Here is a 14,699-nt window from a genome sequence, read left to right on the forward strand (position 1 = left end):
ATGTTACTGCTCGTGCTTATTTTCAATTTTAGCCAAAAATCAAAGCCTGTGTTCTGACCTTAATAAGAGCATTAATGGTAAAGTCATCCCTAATCAGAGTCCTATCCTGGAGAGAGCCTAAATTTAAATTAACTGAAGGCTAAGACAGAGGTGTAACCCTTTTCACCCTAATCCATTGTGGAACCAAAAAGAGTACGGAGAAATCTGTGCAAGACTGCTCTTGTTAAGCAACCTCTAGTTCTGAGAGGCGGCCGCAAATATACTCAGTAGGCTGTTGCTCCTCTCTGTTAAGAACCATTGTCAAGTCTCTTGAGTACTTGTTTAAGAGATGTCAGTTTAATGGAGAGGAGTGTGTTCCTCCCAGCACCAGGAAACCATTCAGAGACACCCTGAAACCAAAGGACTAGATCGGGGGTAAATAATAAACACTAGTTGATTTCTTAAAAAAAAAATGCAGGGAGATAGTAACTTTTCCACAGCAGTTTTCAAAAACAGTAGGCGTATTCTTGTCAACTTTTTCTCTCAGTAATAACCAGTTCTGAGTCCAAAGCTGTAGGAAAGATCTTGCTGAACACATAATGGCTACCACATTTGCCCACAGAGCATTAGTAGTATTTTACTGTAAAATTCTTTGGGCTACCTTGAATATAAAAGCCACTATAAAAAAATTCACATTCTATTCCATAATTACTTGGGAATGTGAATCACCATTTGAGTACAGAAATGCCTCGAGATGATCCTCTTCAGAGGTTGGCATGGCTGATTTAAGCTGCAAGGTGGTCCTAAGGAATAAATAGTGTCTTCCTAAAGATTTCAAGGATCATTTGAGCACTACAGTTCTTTCAGAATGAATGTGCTCCTTAAAGAGGAACATGAATAATTTGAACAGTGAAGTGCTTTGATGGGCATGAAATCTGTCCTCCTTGAAAGGGAAATGTATGTGGATCATTTTTTGTGTGTGTGTGTGTGTGTGTGTGTAACTGTGAGTGTGACATTTTTTCTGCCTCTTAAAAATGATACAAGTCTTTTTTTAGTGTATTTACTGGTGACTATTGGGGTGGACTGTTGGGGTTTCTGCGGCATGTCTATACAGGCTCCCCAGAGAGCATGATGGCAAATAAAGCTTTGAAATAGTTCTGTGTGGAGCATTACATTTTCAGTGTATGGAACGAATAGATGATGTTGAGTGTAAAATATTTTTGGAGATTAGCTTTGGACAGTATTTTGCTAAAAGTAATGTGGTTCAATTCTTTTATTTTTCCAAACCATAGATCTTAAGGTGGGGATGCTCTAAGATCCCAATCCAGCAAAGCTGTTAAGCATGTATGTAATTCTAAGAATGTATTTCCACTGAATTCAGTGGAACTATTCATATGCACAGTTATACATGGGTTTAAGCACTTTGCTATCCTGGGGCCTTCTCTTAAAGGACAACTTCAGTAATTATTTTGCTAAGGTATAACCATTTTATTAAATAAGAAACTGCTCTTTCTCAGTATTAAAAAGACCAATAAAACCCCAAAAGTGAGGCCCTCCAAAATGCCAGGCTTGTCTTAAAAATTAATACATATATATTATTTTAAATTTGCCTACTGTTTATTTGCTTTTTTTTTTTTGAGCCTGTAAGGGGAAGTTGCCTGTCTCCAAACAGTGAGAATTTCCGGATCAAAATTCAGTCTAAAATTCACATGCAAAAATGCAGCCTCACTGCTGGCTGCTTAAACGGGGAACTTCTCTTACCTAATCTTAACCTCCCCTTCCCCTGTTACCATGGAATTGAGGGGTATGCTACCCCAGAATTTGATCAAGCTAATTGCAGCCATATTGTGTGCAGTCAGCCACCATGAATTAATAAAATAGAACACCACGTAGTTAAGGGTTAATTTGGACAAGCAGGGCTTTTGGAAGCAAAGTCAAATACTAGCTGCAGGCTTGCAGTTTCTGCTAATCAGAATGATAGGAGGGGAGAAAAGTTTCAACAAATTATGAGATTGAGAGAAAATAAGTGGACGGAGACCTTGAGTTTGGGCACCTTTGAGATAGAAGCCTATTATGGCCAAGATTGTTAGGATTGTTTTGTTGATAAGTAGTTGATTGAAGTTGGAAGTGATGACCTAGTAGGGGTCACCATGAGCTATGTGTTTTGTAAAAATGAGTTATAAAAAGACTAGCTAATAGAGTGTACTTTTGAGTGGTTCTCTGAAGCTATCCTGAGAGATTTTTTCCTGTTCCCCAGCAGCGAAGCAACCGGCCATCACTGATCTTCTGCTAATTACTCAATACTATCTCAGATTTTAGGTAATTATTTGGGATGTTCTAAACCTATTCTTTATGTTCGTGTGTGCTTAAATCTAATTAATAGTAGTTTTAGATAAGAGCATGCTTCCTTAAATCACTCTTTCATCAGCTGGACATGCTGTGTTCCCATTGATTTATTTCTGACACCGCCTGCAGTAATCGTTGTTAGCCTGTCTCCTCTATTGCCCATCTCTCTCCTAGTCCAACCTCTCTCCTCCTTCACTCACGTTTTCCCATAGTCTACTTTCCCCAGCCCACCTGCCTTCACATTGTTCCTGTTTTCCCCTTCACAGTAATGTTCCCTTTGCTGTCACCTATTCCCTTGCACCTCTCAATTTTCTCTCATTCCTCTTCGGTGTCCGCACTGCACCTCCCTCAGCCATATCTCCTTCTCTTCTTCAAGGGGAAACCACTTCCCACATACTTCTGTCTCCTCATGATTTTTTGTCCAGCCCATTAAACATAGCATCTAGGAGGTGGCCATTTTGCCTGCCTGAGTTGGCAGTTTGGCTTCAGTGTAATTGAAAATAGTGGGAGGTGGTAGCCATTATTACTACTCTTTCCCTTTAGATAGGAGTGAGCAGAAAAGAGAAATACAGGAAGTGATAGGGATGCGTGTGTGTGTGCCTCAGGGCTGAAGCATGTTGATAGTATTTGAGTGATTCCGGTAGAGCCTAGTGACCCTGATCAAGGCCCCATTATGCCAAATGCCGCACAGACATGAAAAGTCACTAAAGGCTGAGGAAGAAAGAAGCTCTTTACCTTCACTTGTAAAAGCGTTGACACAAAGTGTCCTTGCACGTCCCCGGCTCTTTGATTTTAGCTGCACCCTTGGCTGTACCATACTGCCCAGGTTGCACCTGGGTCTATCTATTGCTGGAGACACAAAATATGAATGGTTGCTTATGGGAAGAAGATCGTTTTTCCTTTGGACAAGTCTCGGCACTGAGCTCAAGTATAAAAAGTGTAAGTTGTTTGTTTTTTTCAAAGAGAGAGTGGTTGTACCTTAGAAGCTTATCCCATCAGAGAACACTATGGAAACTTGGTACTTTGCTTAAATAATAATTATCTGGAGACATCGCCGGTTCAGTGAAATAAAGATTGAAGAATTAGCAGTAATTTAAAGGGGAAAACCTTCTAACCCTTAAAAAAACATTTGTTAAACACCTTAAGAAAATGAGAAAGCTAGTATCTGTCTACATTAGCAATGCTTGTACTCTGTAGTAATGGTATTGCAAATTCCTAATATAGATGCCCCATTCTGGTGTAAAGCAGGGCTCACACTGGTGTTGTTTCCTATGGTAATTAACTAGCGTAAATTACAATGAGATTTGACGCAGCAATGTGTCTGCATTAGGGTTTTTAATCAAAGTAAGTCCATTAATGTAGTAAATTTGTAAACCTTTCCCCACTATTGCCAGATCCTAAGTAAAAGGTTAAATTTAAGTAAATAAATGAAACCTAAAAACCCCCCACCTGCCCTTTTCCCTCAAAAACAGAAGTATGGAAATGCAGAGGTAAGATCACTCAAACAGCTTTTCTATTGCAAAATATAGACTCTGGGAATTTTTTTTAAATATGTGTGTGTGTGTGTGTGTGTGTGTGTGTGTGTGTGTGTGTGTGTGTGTGTGTGGAGATATATATATATATATATTTATATATATATATATATTTTAAAGAAACCCTGTGGCTGGATCATGGTTTTTCATTAAAAATTCTGCATATTTTTTAAAAAAATCTTCTAGTCTCAGTATCAGATACATCATTAGGTATCAAATGTCACTACATGTTCAGTACTTATTTATCTTTTATAATTCAAAATATCAGGCCCAATTGGACTCCCATTGAAACCAGTGGGAATGCTGCACATGGAGAATCTTCAGGTTTAAGGCAATAGTCTTGCATTTAACAAATATATATAAACCTTTTATTAACATATCTGATACTGAGGGCCTTACCAATGCCTCCCATGCTGCAAACACACACACATAACTGAATTTGCATGATCAGAGTTTAATCATTATTTCCTCTTCTTGGTAAATTATGGCCATTAATTGTACTATAATTTCCATGAATACAAATACAGTAGTTACCAATTTATCCTGTCATTTTTTGCCCTTTGTAAAATTCTAGAAATTACACATTTTCATGAGATTTGATTTTTTTCTCACTTGAGTTTCACAAATCTGTACATATCTAACCAGTACTACAGCAGTTGTGAATTTTTTTTTATGTTTACAATAAAATCAAACCTCAGACCATATGGAGTTGTTCAGCCTTTTGTAGCAATCAATTCCAAATGATTTTCTATCACTGCAATTCAGGCTGCAAATCAAATCTAACCTTGCAGCCTTTGTACTGGAAATAACTCTGCAGAGAGAATGATAGTTAAATATCTCTGAGGAGCTGCTGGTATTTTTGTTGTTGTTTTTTTAAATCTATAGACTATATTACAGGTTTGCTGGAATAGAGTCAATATATAATCATACAACATAAAGTAGTGATAATTTCTGTTAAGTTTGCATACTGAAGCATTCATCCTTTGTTTATTCAAACCCCTCATTTAAGAAACTTCATTCAGATATTAGGCTTAGGAATTTTTGCAGTACACAATTGGTCATTGCAATCTGAGTGAAAAACCTTTAAGAGCAAATACAGTATATAATTACTAGTTCTTTGTAGCCACTAGAGGACAGCAACGTCCTAGATAACAAATTTTTTCTAACTATTTTAGTACCTCAGGTTAGATTGGCATGCAGAAAAAATAATCATTAAAAATATATGCAATCAAAAAAAGTAGGTTATTATAGCGGCACGTTCATGCTGCGCTAGTTAAAATTATATCAGCATTTGCACTGTAAACCCCTTTTTTTGAAGGGTTTATCACTCAGCTGTGAAAATTTGCTCTAGGCAAAACCTGACATACAACATCCCAACCCTGGAGCAGATTTCTTTTTGTTTGGCTCCTTTTAAGTTAGTGTGGGAAGTAGTAGATATTTTTGTGGTTGCAGATGCTTAGATGTTGTCCTAAAATGCAAAAATGTCTGGGTTGGGGTTTTTATGATTATGAAAATGAATTACTACAGGTCAGTTGCCCCTAACGAGAAGAAAGTTCAATGTGGTATTTGGAGGAAAGGTTAGAAAAATGGACTCTAACTCTTCTTTGTCTGAATTACACTATCCAAATATATTGTATAGTATTGGGTTTGGACACCACATTTTTGTATTTTGGAGTGTCTTATGGGTCAGAGAGATTACTCTGTTAAAGGGTCCTTTTACATGCAGATACTGATAAGCTGAATTTATTAAGGCTGAGTGAATACAAAAAGTCTGGAAGAAAAAATTGTTCTTAGACAACACTGGGTCTTGTCTAAATTAGTTTTTGGTTGTGTTATGACTCATGTTCTTTGACTGAGAGTTAATTTAAGCTAATTAACATAATTGTAAATGCCAGTCTGATCACTCCCCAGATATTTGTTGGTACTTTTGCCCATTTCATCAATGCTGCAAATGTTTGTTCTTTATCCCAGTGATCAGCCTAGCATAATGGAAAAAAACAAAAACCACTTGTAGCTGGGAACAAATGTGTTCCACAAGAGCTTTTACAAACAGGTTAAGTGTCTCTAGTTAACTCCCAATCCATTATCTCTAGGTAAAAAATGTCTAAGATAGATATAGCACGGGGCTTGTTAACTTGGCTCTTACTCAGGTATTGCCCCTATAGGTTAAAGCCTGAGTAAGACTTTCATGCGGGCTGGTAACCCCCCCGCTGCATTGTGGATGTAGGTTAAGCCACCTAAGTGCTGATAGTCCTCCAGTGCCTTCCCACAATTCCCCCATTGTGCACAGGAGGGACAAGTTTTACCACAATTGATTGGGAAAGAATCATACAGCAGCTCAGCTTTAGTGTAGTGCTATGACTCATGGGATATGACCCCAGGAGCCCTAGTAACATGGACAGGTGAGTGTAGCACCAGTGTGGGCCTTGGCCCGGGCCCGGGAATGCCCAGCTTTTAAAGTTTTGTGGGTATTGCTGTGCTCAGCATTGCACGGTCTAGGTGACTTGGATGACAAAGTCTCATTTTCTAAAGTAACTTATGGTTGGATGGTTCACCTGAGAGGTGTCTATTTCCTGTTCAAATCCCCTCTCGCCTTCAGGAGGAGGGATAACTTGAACTCTGGTTCGCCCACTAAGTCAAAGGTTATAACGGAAGTCCTTCTCCTCAGTGTCCCCCCCTCCCTGCCCCTTTAGTTTCAGGCCCTACATGCTACTTAGGTGTTTAACCACCTTTCTATCTTCCCCCCAGTTTGTGGATTGTAAGCAGAGCAAGGCCCTTCCTGCAGCCTGGACTTATGTGCCTGTTTCCATGAGAGGGACAGGGTTTACAACACACCTTCTGGTTGTTAGCTCCCCATCTAGTGTGTTGGCTTTGTGGATTGCAGTGTAAGGTGCCTATCTCTCCAGGTGCCTAATTTAGAATTTGTGAATCGCAGGGTTGCTTCCTGTGATTTTCTAGGCACCTAAAAATTAGGTGCTGTGACTCTGAGTCACATCAAATAGACACTAAGCCTATTTGAGGATCTGAACCTACGTGCCTAAGTTACTTTGGAAAATGGGACTTTACGCCTTGCAATGCTGAGTGAAGTAATGCCTAAAAACCTGGGCTCCAGTAACTCAAGTGTGGCTTTGCAACACAGCTGCTCAGATCTGGGTGCTGATCACCTGGGTTAACTATTCAGTATATTCAGGTGAGCTGGGCAGTGAAGAATAGTTATATGTTGCAGAGGATTTTGAGATTTTAAAATTTGGTTTAGTTCCAATTTGGAACAAAACTGAAACATCTCAAAGTTTTCCACAACATTGAATTACTGTTCTGTCTAGCCTGACTGGGCGCCCTGGGTTAATTTGAGTTTGAGTTAATTCGCAATCAATTGTGTTGTAACTTGAGACAGTCAAAAACTCCAGTTTAGGCAGACCAACGTCCTGTAACTGTCTGGCAGATTGATAGTCCATGTGAAATATATATACCAGTGACATACTGTACCAGGCTATGCGGTGATACTAATACCCTGAAATTAAAAAAGCAACTATTAATTGCTTTGGATAAAATGCAGGTGCTGGAAACTCCAGTTTATTGGCTAGCAAACCTGAACAGAAAATACTTGGTTATATAATGTCCAGTAATTATTCATTTCCCAGATTGCTTTGTAGGCTATTGGATATTTAACTCAACTTAAGGTAACAGTTGTTTTGTTGGTAGAATGAGACAGGAACTATTATTTCCCTTTTGTTTGACCATATAAAAATAATTGTTTTCTACAAGCATTCATGTGTACCTACACAATAGTTAACTATCTTTAATTCTTGGGTTGCTTGTGATTGTCTCAGACATTAGAATAGCAGAATTGGTTTTAATAGCCAATAAACTGGAATTTCCAACACCTGCATTTTATCCAAAGCAATTAACCATTGCTTTTAATATTTCAGGGTATTAGTATGCACTGCATAGTCTGGTATATATTAAGAGCTCTTTTCTGGCAAATGGCTTCTTCCTATTTATATTTTTTCACCAAAATGAGTTGCTTAGGAAGCTTCAGAAAGCCATGTTCCTGTGATTGTTTTTGTGTTGCTTCAGTAACTCTAGAGCATTTATCCATGTAATAGCATGGTCTTCTGCTTCACTGCTTATATAGTTCTCATGCCTCAATAACATTGTGTGAGAAGATTCAGATGAAATGCTGCTTAGTATATTTTATGTATTTAAATGAATATTTATAACAAACAAGGAAAGCAAACATTTAAAAAAAAACAATCCGTTTGACTTAAAAGGTTAATTAGGCTGTAACATATTAAATTATGACTGTGAACAACTTGTTTATAATACATTAAATGCTGTAATTTATTGTGCTGTATTTAAAATGTGAATTATTGGCAAAATTGGTACAAATGCAGAGATTTTTATCTCCTAGTGTGCCTAAAAACATCCTAAGTAGGACAGTTCCAGGACCTGAACCTGCAAGCCAAGCCAGGCAGGCAGATCTCTGGGTCACTGCAACAGAGCTTCCTCATGTGGGGACTATGGGGGCAAGGATTAGAGGATGCTGGAGGTTACAGAGGTCTGTCTGTCCCTGGATAAGCTCCTGGGATCAGGACCATAGTATCTCCTAATCATTGCCCCCACCAAAATTATTCAGGCTCAGCTGAATTGGCTTATAGAAAAGGCTCTTCTGGCAAGTGAATAAGATGCCATTAGGTAAAAGTTAATTCACTAGCTGAATATAATTTAAGACTGTGTTTCTCAGTTAACCCAATACTTACGCAACACTGAATGAATTCAAATTACATTAGTGATTGCCTTACTTTTACTTCCCATTTGCTTACAGCAAATCAGACCAATAAATTAGGGCCATTTTGGACCAAGGAGGGAGCAAATTTCAAGGCTGAGAGGTATCCCAGAGAAAGTTGTCTCCACTGTCATCTCTGTATTCTGCCACCTGGTTGAATGCCTCAAAATATTGTATCATAAACATTAAGCCATTTGGGTGACTAGGATAATAATCTTGGTATTGTACTGAGTAGAATGGCTTAGCTAATTGTCAGACCATCTGATGTATGCTTTCTCTTCTTTATTCATAGATTCATAGATACTAAGGTCAGAAGGGACCATTCTGATCATCTAGTCCGACCTCCTGCACAGCGCAGGCCACAGAATCTCACCCACCCACTCCTATGAAAAACCTCACCCATGTCTGAGCTATTGAAGTCCTTAAATCATGGTTCAAAGACTTCAAGGAGCAGAGAAGCCTCCCTCAAGTCAACCATGCCCCATGCTACAGAGGAAGGCGAAAAACCTCCAGGGCCTCTCCAATCTGCCCTGGAGGAAAATTCCATCCCGACCCCAAATATGGCAATCAGCTAAACCCTGAGCACATGGGCAAGATTCACCAGCCAGATACCCAGGAAAGAATTTTCTATAGTAACTCAGATCCCATCCATCTAATATCCCATCTCAGGGGATTTGGCCTATTTACCCTGAATATTTAAAGATCAATTACTTACCAAAATCCCATTATCCCATCATACCATCTCCTCCATAAACTTATCGAGTAGAATCTTAAAGCCAGATAGATCTTTTGCCCCCACTGCTTCCCTTGGAAGGCTATTCCAAAACTTCACTCCTCTGATGGTTAAAAACCTTCGTCTGATTTCAAGTCTAAACTTCCTGGTGGCCAGTTTATACCCATTTGTTCTTGTGTCCACATTGGTGCTGAGCTGAAATAATTCCTCTCCCTCTCCTGTATTTATCCCTCTGATATATTTATAGAGAGCAATCATATCTCCCCTCAACCTTCTTTTAGTTAGGCTAAACAAGCCAAGCTCCTTAAGTCTCCTTTCATAAGTTTTCCATTCCTCGGATCATCCTAGTAGCCCTTCTCTGTACCTGCTCCAGTTTGAATTCATCCTTTTTAAACATGGGAGACCAGAACTGCACACAGTATTCTAGGTGAGGTCTCACCAGTGCCTTGTATAACGGTACTAAAACCTCCTTATCCCTACTGGAAATGCCTCTCCTGATGCATCCCAAAACCGCATTAGCTTTTTTCACAGCCATATCACATTGGCAGCTCATAGTCATCCTATGATCAACCAATACTCCAAGGTCCTTCTCCTCTTCCATTACTTCTAATTGATGCGTCCCCAACTTATAGCTAAAATTCTTGTTATTAATCCCTAAATGCATAACCTTACACTTCTCACTATTAAATTTCATCCTATTACTATTACTCCAGTTTACAAGGTCATCCAGATCCTCCTGTATAATATCCCGATCCTTCTCCGAATTGGCAATACCTCCCAGCTTTGTATCATCTGCAAACTTTATTAGCACACTCCCACTTTTTGTGCCAAGGTCAGTAATAAAAAGATTAAATAAGATTGGTCCCAAAACTGATCCCTGAGGAACTCCACTGGTAACCTCCCTCCAACCTGACAGTTCGCCTTTCAGTAGGACCCGTTGCAGTCTCCCCTTTAACCAATTCCTTATCCACCTTTTGATGTTCATATTGATCCCCATCTTCTTCAATTTAACTAATAATTCCCCATGTGGCACGGTATCAAATGCTTACTGAAATCTAGGTAAATTAGATCCACTGCATTTCCTTTATCTAAAAAATCTGTTACTTTTTCAAAAAAGGAGATTAGGTTGGTTTGGCACGATCTACCTTTTGTAAAACCATGTTGTATTTTGTCCCATTTACCATTGACTTCAATGTCCTTAACTAATTTCTCCTTCAAAATTTTTTCCAGGACCTTGCATACTACAGATGTCAAACTAACTGGCCTGTAGTTACCCGGATCACTTTTTTTTCCTTTCTTAAAAATAGGAACTATATTAGCAATTCTCCAATCATTCGGTACTATTCCTGAGTTTACAGATTCATTAAAAATTCTTGCTAATGGGCTTGCAATTTCAGGTGCCACTTCCTTTAATATTCTTGGATGAAGATTATCTGGGCCCCCCGATTTAGTCCCATTAAGCTGTTTCAGTTTCGCTTCTACCTCTGATATGGTAATATCTACCTCTATATCCTCCTTCCCATTTGTCATGCTACCATTATCCCCAAGATCCTCTTTAGCCTTATTAAAGACTGAGGCAAAGTATTTGTTTAGATATTGGGCCATGCCTAGATTATCTTTAACCTCCACTCCATCCTCAGTGTTAAGCGGCCCCACTTCTTCCTTCTTAGTTTTCTTCTTATTTATATGGCTATAGAACCTTTTACTATTGGTTTTAATTCCCTTTGCAAGGTCCAACTCTACTCGACTTTTAGCCTGTCTCACTTGATCCCTACATGTTCTGACCTCAATTAGGTAGCTTTCCTTGCTGATCCCTCCCATCTTCCACTCCCTGTATGCTTTCTGCTTCTTCTTAATCACCTCTCTAAGATGCTTGCTCATCCAGCTTGGTCTACAACTCCTTCCTATGAATTTTTTCCCCTTTCTTGGGATACAGGCTTCCGATAGCTTCTGCAGTTTTGATTTAAAGTAATCCCAGGCCTCCTCTACCTTTAGATCCATAAGTTCTTCAGTCCAATCCACTTCCCTAAGTAATTTCCTTAATTTTTGAAAGTCAGCCCTTTTGAAATCAAAAACCCTAGTTGCAGATTTATTTTTGTTAATCCTTCCATTTAGTTTGAACTGAATTAGCTCATGATCACTTGAGCCAAGATTGTCCCCTACAACCATTTCTTCTATGAGGTCCTCGCTACTCACCAAAATTAAATCTAAAATGGCATCCCCTCTAGTCGGTTCAGCAACTACTTGATGAAGGAATCCATCAGCTATCGCATCTAGGAAAATCTGAGCCCTATTATTATTACTAGCACTGGTCCTCCAGTCTATATCTGGGAAGTTAAAGTCTCCCATGATCACGCAGTTTCCATTAGTATTTACTTTATTAAAGACATTAAAAAGGGCTCTATCCATATCCAAATTATTACTCTCACCTTGAGAGGCCAGGAAGATTAAAAAGGGACTAAATCAATGTATCCCTCACGGGCTGTTGCTGACATCGCAAATCCTGGCTTCTAGTCTTGATTTTGGGAGAGCAGTGTGGTCTTGTGGTTACAGAAAGAATAGCTAAGCACATAGATTTGGCACATTTTTTCTGAAAGGCAACATGGTTAAGTTTATAAGATTTGGGTCTACCATATTAGAGACCTGTGTTCTATTTCTGCTGTGCCAGCGCTGACCTTGTGAAGTGTATAGAATTCTCACTAGTCAATGGAGAAAGACAAGTCTCCGTCTCCAACCCAGTGTACCTTCCACTAGGCTGAAGGGTATTTTGGCAGGCAAGATGGCTGGCTAGTTGAGACTGCTCAGTGAGGTTTGGGAACATTCTAAGGCTGGATTATTCAGAGAATTAAGGGACCAGTCTCAAACTTGTGGAAATGATGATTTTCAGAAGCTGAGCCAAAACCTACTTTACTGACCTCTAGACTATTTGGCAGCCAATTTCCAGATCATGTAGGTGGTAGAACTCGTTAAAAGTATTCTAACTTTAAAATATATATATTCTCCTGACCTCTCTGGGAGCAGGCTGAACTGTTGTGCTGAAATATTTAAAATTGTACAGGCAGAGATCAAGCATGAAACTTTCAGTATTAACTATTAAAATTTGCCAAAGTTATAAACATCAGAAAGCAGGATTATAATGGGAAGTGTTAGATAATCTTAATTATCAGTGAAGCACACACTGAAGCAACCTTAAATAAGGTTCTGTGTGGGTATGTTGTTGGGTTTGTGTGTGTGTGTGCATATAATACACAAACTAAAATATATTTTTATTAAAAAATCCATACCTTGTATACATTTAAAAAATTAGTTATGTAATCATTTATGTTTACAATCATATTGTATGTCAATATTCAATAGAAACTATAAAATATAAATCTGAGGGAAGCATTTGATAGTATTGCATGAAATTTTATATAGTACTCAATTAATTCAAATTTATCTTGGATGCAGGGACTATTAATGGGACTGATTGATTAGTTAAAGGGAGGTTATGATGATCAGCAATGTATTGAATTGGGGGAGAGGTCTAGTCAATGCAACAGGGACTGGTGTAAAGTCTCAGTGTATCATTAATGACCTGGTTGGAATACATCATCCTTACTAAAATAGGGAGAGTTGTGAATATCTGGGAAGACCGAGAAATACCACACAGATCTGGGGAAGTGAGAAGTATGGACAGGAAAAAAAAAGATTCAAAGTCCAAAATGTGTCACAAAAAAAAGTCCAAGATAGAGGAAAAATATGGGTATTCAATGGAGGGATGTACACAGTAGGAAGCACTAATACTGAAAGAGACCTAGAGTAAATAGTGGAGGGCAAATTAAGCAACAGCTAACAAGTTTGGACTGACTTCCCAGATGTGTCATCAGAGCATGGAACTAGAAGGTAATGGTCCCTCTCTGTACTCCCCTGTACTGATTTATGTGAGGAAAGATTCAAACTACTAAATATATATAGCTTGCTTGGACATTGATGAAAAGTATAGTTATGGGTGGAGATACGCTATTTTATGAATATTTGAAGGGTAAGAACATCAGTAAGAGGAGGAATTGTTTAGATTTGTAAAGAGGCATAACTAAGAATGTTGGGATGGAATATAAAAGGAAATTCAAAATTAATTTTAGGAAAAAATTCCTGTCAGTGAGATCTATTTGATCATGGAATAATCTCCCAATAAAAATGTGGAAGGCCAGTCCAGTCCTTTCACACAGTCAGAGCTAGGCTAGTAAATATACAGCAGGTATAACTCTCCAATGATGAGGAGATGGAATAAAAGAGCTAACAGGGCTAACAAGGTGCAGTATTTCAGTTGCTACTTACATAAATGGCTTCCATTCTTTCCCACCCCCACATCCACAACCAAGTATATACAGAAGATCCTTTAGGCTAGAATGATCAGACCATGAAATAAAATATTTTTCTTTTGCTGAAAAAATATGGTTACATGAGTTAATCTGAATGGCTCTTTCATAGCATCATCTTACACAGTACTTAAATATATATATATATATTTAGGTAAACATGTAACTGCTTTGCTGGACCCACCATCAAATCTTGTTTGGTCATCAAGATATCAGTGTTCAAAAACATGGCGCATTATTTTTGTGAAATGTGTAGACCATCTCACTTGTTTTCTGACTCGCCGATCTCTCAAATTGCAAAGCCTAATGTGCATCTGTTTGGTTTTTTTCCACCATGGGGTGGAAGACTTTTGTGTCTAAGGTGGCTCTTATTTCAGCCAATATTAGGAAAGAGGGATGAAAACTGAAGGTGTCTTTAGATTGCCACATCCCTTTTGGAGAGCTGCTTGCCTTGGCACATCTCTGTTAGGGCAGCTGGAAGAACAATGATGTATTGCAGCTGAGATAATCCTTCATTTCTACTGTTTATCTCGGATTTGGTGGCTGAGCTCAGAGCATTTAGCAGTCTGGCTCCAACTTAAGTATTGTTCTTTCTGAACATTAAGGTATGATAACTTTGATCAGAAGTATCAAACCTTTTACTCATAGGAACATCATTTTCAACATTCAGCAGTTCTGGGTCTGTCTTAAATGACAAAAAGCAAAAATTAAAGAAAAAACATTTAGATTTGCTGAAGAAAAGGATTTATTTCATTCTCTTCATGCTCTAGCAACATTCAATTGTTTTACAACCATCATCAACAGAATCCACGCTGAGGCAGCTTATTGGAGCAGAAACTCCATGCTCATGGAGAACCTACTTCAAACCTGAAAGAGAGGAGAATAAAGGGAAAAGATGCCCCCAAGTTGCTAGTTTGACTGTTTTTGGCAGATTGTCATATTACATATCAAGTATAGATTAA

General features: G+C 38.5%; 1 long non-coding RNA gene across 1 annotated transcript in view; it reads left to right on the plus strand.

Moving 5' to 3' along the window:
* The first annotated feature begins 6,068 nt into the window (after window positions 1-6,068).
* The window catches only part of LOC122460164, a 131,713-nt gene continuing 123,082 nt past the window's right edge, over window positions 6,069-14,699 (plus strand). The window contains exon 1 of the long non-coding RNA XR_006281277.1: window positions 6,069-6,259. This is a non-coding gene — a long non-coding RNA (uncharacterized LOC122460164). The remainder of the gene's footprint in view (window positions 6,260-14,699) is intronic.

The sequence above is a fragment of the Dermochelys coriacea genome, chromosome 5, assembly GCF_009764565.3.
Source record: "Dermochelys coriacea isolate rDerCor1 chromosome 5, rDerCor1.pri.v4, whole genome shotgun sequence".
Taxonomy (NCBI): domain Eukaryota; kingdom Metazoa; phylum Chordata; order Testudines; family Dermochelyidae; genus Dermochelys; species Dermochelys coriacea.